Source organism: Embiotoca jacksoni, unplaced genomic scaffold (genome assembly GCF_022577435.1).
Source record: "Embiotoca jacksoni isolate LCO1_2020_lvr unplaced genomic scaffold, fEmbJac1.0.p SCAF_2, whole genome shotgun sequence".
Classification (NCBI taxonomy): Eukaryota; Metazoa; Chordata; class Actinopteri; family Embiotocidae; genus Embiotoca; species Embiotoca jacksoni.
Window position 1 is genome coordinate 15,319,298 of NW_027185340.1, and position 4,302 is coordinate 15,323,599.

Genomic DNA, 4,302 nt, shown 5'->3' on the forward strand with positions numbered 1-4,302 from the left:
TGTGATGAATAATAAAATACATGAAAACAGTGGAGTTCGTAAAAGAACCCTTTTATGTTTATTTTGTCACGAGCCAGCTGCCATCAGTACACTGATGATGATGAAGTCATTATTTAACTACTTAAATGATACAGTATATTATTGGCTAGAGATCAATCGTTGTCTGCAGTTTCCACTCTATGGAATAACAAATATTCCAACTGGTATTATTACTCTATGAAGTAAAAGAAGAAAAACAGCTTTCTCACAGTATCACCAATCCAAAATTACACATTTACAAACTGATGTTTCAGTCACATAAGGAATCAGGAAAGGTTGTCATGACAAGCCACGGTCAGAAACGTAAAATCTCCGAAATGCTGCATTACAGTAGGTACAGTATGTAACATTTTGAAATCATTCAGCATTATACAATTCCTTCAAAGAATGTTTTCCGATGCAAATTTGTTGTATTTAAATATAATTTCTCTGAGGTAGAGTTGCCATCTCAGGTTAAAATGTATTGCAACAACTTGATCCGTGTTTCTTTAGCCAATATTTGCTTACAAAAGTACAGAATTAAAAGTTTACCAAATTAGCTATTAGCATTTCTTGTTAGCAATGTTAGTCCAGACGACTATCGCTGTGCTACTTTGATGCTGAGAACAAATTAAAGACAAAATAATTTAAAGGTTCTGGAGGTATTCAAAGGATTTTTATCATGATTCTGAAGCACACCTAGGTGCGTGAGTTATGATGATCAGAGTAAATGATGATAAATGTGTAACAACAGACCTAAAAATATGTGTATCATTTCTGCGTGTTGAGATTTGACTTGCTATGACTGAGTAGTTGGTCATTTTTGATCAATTTTCCTCGCGCAATATCATTGCTTCGTTTTCTTTCTCCGTGCCTACCCTCCAACTCTCCTACACCAAAGTTTGAGAAGTGCCTTAAAGTTTGAAAATCTTTGCCGTAATGCAACAATGTGAGATCCCTGCCCAGTAAATACTCATGACTTTCAAACTCCATACTTTTAGCTTGTAGAAAATGCTTTCTGTTATAAATTATGAATCTCTAAACCCAAACCAAGATAATGAAGACATCATCAGAGTTCCTTTTCTGTATGCAAGAAAGCTAGTCGAGATCTGCAGAGCAAACACCTGTTTTCAAGGGCTGAACAACACTGTGACAAAGTCAATGAACTTGATGTGGAAAATCAGTGAAGGGTCCCTTTAAGGCGATATTGCAGACACTATGGACTACTGTTTGCATCTTTGTATGTTATGTAATAGGTTTTTTTAAAATTTGTATCGTTATGATGTAAAAAAAAAATACCTTAAAAAAAGAAAGAAAACATACCTTGTATTTGGCAGAGGTTTGTATTGGGAGGTTGCATCTATATAGTCTGGGAACCAAATGTTTCTTTAAAAAGGAAGTCACAGCTAATAAATATAAAATATACTGAGGAGAAGGTGTGCAGAAGTTTTTACTCTTTCCACACTGACTAAAAAAAAAAATGACAAAAAAAGCACCCATGAATTGTTGTCCTCATTATTTTAATAACAGTACTTTTGACTGGACATAGGCTTATTGTTTTAGATAGATAGATAGATAGATAGATAGATAGATAGATAGATAGATAGATAGATAGATAGATAGATAGATAGATAGATAGATAGATAGATAGATAGATAGATAGATAGATAGATAGATAGATAGATAGATAGATAGATAGATAGATAGATAGATAGATAGATAGATAGATAGATAGATAGATAGATAGATAGATAGATAGATAGATAGATAGATAGATAGATAGATAGATAGATAGATAGATAGATAGATAGATAGATAGATAGATACTTTATTTTGTTAGGAACCGTAAAATATACCCAGACCAGATAAGACTACAAGTCTGTGGTCAAGTGCAGACCCTCTCTTACCAGTTGCTGCTTGCGTGCAGAGAGAAATCCTGTTGAGTGTCCTGACTCACTTATATATTCTGTGCCCCGAGGGAAGTGATGAAGTCACCAACTCAAGTGTAAGAATACACGAGATACACTTCCAAAGTAAACAGATGTGCATGTAAAAAAGGTGCTATTTCAGAGTCATGCGATTCTATTCTTATCCAAACATTCCACTCCTCCCCGTCGCTCCCTCTCTTTCTGTTGCACCATCTGTATGTTGAGCTTAGAATGCACAGCGCATCTTTCAGTGCACTGATTTAAGTAAAAATGCTCTGCGGCTCCATCTCTACACGTATACATCGTTTATGTGTGAATGTATACTTGCAGTGACTGTGTGTGAAACGCATGTGCCTGTTTGTTTATGCAAACATGCGTGTTTCTTTTTTGCGGGCAATGAGTTTAAAGTGACAGGGTGTGTGTATGCACGCCAGTATTATGTGTTCACAATGACCTAAAGCCTAGGTTGAGTAACCTGCTGCGATCACTGCTGGGTTCTTCCAGCAGAAGGCTTCAGTGGCTGCCAAATCAAAGTTCAGCTGATCCTCTCTATTGTATTTAAGAAGTAATTGCACAGAAAAAAATAAATGCTTACTTCTCGTTTTTCTGCTCCAACTATTTCATGTTGCTTGGGAAGAAAAAAATGGTAAATGATCATGTAATTGTTCAGAACCTGAACATGTATTATAATCCTTGATAAAGAGGTTTAATATTAGATTACTCAAAAGAAAAAAAGAAACATTAATCTTCATGAGAATTGCTCTTGCCTGTGAATGTCAGAAACACCAGGCCTAGGCTTGTGTGTGGAGTTTATTTGAACAGTGGCTGTTATTTTGATAGAGAGCAGGTCCCAAAGTGACTGCAGATTTGAGCAGAAACAACATTATGCTGGTGAATGAGATTTATTATGATGTGATCCCTTGACATGAACCGGCATGTCTGCATCACTTGTTACACATTCTTTAATGTTTTCAAGGAAAAGGTCAAGTTGTTTTGCAATGATGCCTGAATGGACACTCACTGTGCATGTAAATAACAGGAAGTGACGCGTGTCTTCACTGTGCAGAATGAACTTGCATGTAAAACCATTTTTTTCCATCTTCTAAATCAACATCTGTCAACTGAAATATTATTTACCTATTTATACGACTGGGGGAGACTCAGCAGTTTATCTGTCATTCTGTCAATAAAAGGTTTTTACAGACCACTGACAAGTTTGGTCCTTTGGCACTGTATACCAAACTGTCAACAAATACATTCATCAGGCTTAACCGTAATTGCTTAATTGGTGTTGTTGTTCTTTGAGATGGCTGGTAAAGAAAAATGTAATAGCTCAATTATCATCAAAGTAAACAAGCTACTGTAATTAAAAGCATACATTTTGCATATTCCTACAGGAAACAAGACCACAGTGTCCAAACTGTAATCAGTGTTTTCACTAGAAATGTGTGCCTAAAGAGATTAGTAGAAAGACAGTGAGGGTAAGAGTATATCCCTGTTGTTCTAGCATATCACATGTTTGTGTATGAGCAGTTGAGCATGCAAGTGCTAATATATCTCTTGTTGGCATGCGTGCATGCCTTTTTATGAATGTTTTATAACACCCAACAAACCTAGTCCGTTTTCTGTCCCTCTTTACACCATGACATTTGGAATCAGTCTCCTAAACCGATAACATTTACAGAATGCTGTTTGCAGATGATGTGGTCCTGTTGCCTCTTCGGACCGTGACCTCCAGCATTCACTGGGACGGTTTGCAGTCGAGTGTGAAGCTGCGGGGATGAGAGTTAGCACCTCCAAATCTGAGGCCAAGGTTGCTCTGCTGGGAGATCGACAGGCAGATCGGCGGCAGCAGTATAACAGGCACTGCACCGGACCGTTTTGGTAATAAGAGAGTTGAGCCGAAAGGCGAAGCTTTCCATTTACCAGTCGATCTACGTTCCGACCCTCACCGATGGTCACCAGCTCTGGATCGTGACCAAAAGAATGAGATCGCAGCTACAAGCGGCTGAAATGAGTTTCCTTCGCAGGGTGGCCGGGGCTCAGCCTTACAGATAGGGTAAGGAGCTCGGACATCAGGAGGGAACTCGGAGTAGAGCCGCTACTCCTTCACGTCGAAGGGAGTCAGCTGAGGTGGTCCGGGCATCTAATCAGGATCCTGATTAGATTGGGGACACCGGGCCCAGGTGTCCCCAATCCATCTGATGGCCGGCTCCAGCCTCCTACAACACAGAGCTAGAGCGTATCCATCAAAAACAGACAGGCCATCACAAGTAGGAAGTCAGACATTTGGAGACAGACAGGCAGCCAGCTGCTACAAGCTTGATGAAGAATAAAATGTTCTCTTTTCCCTCAA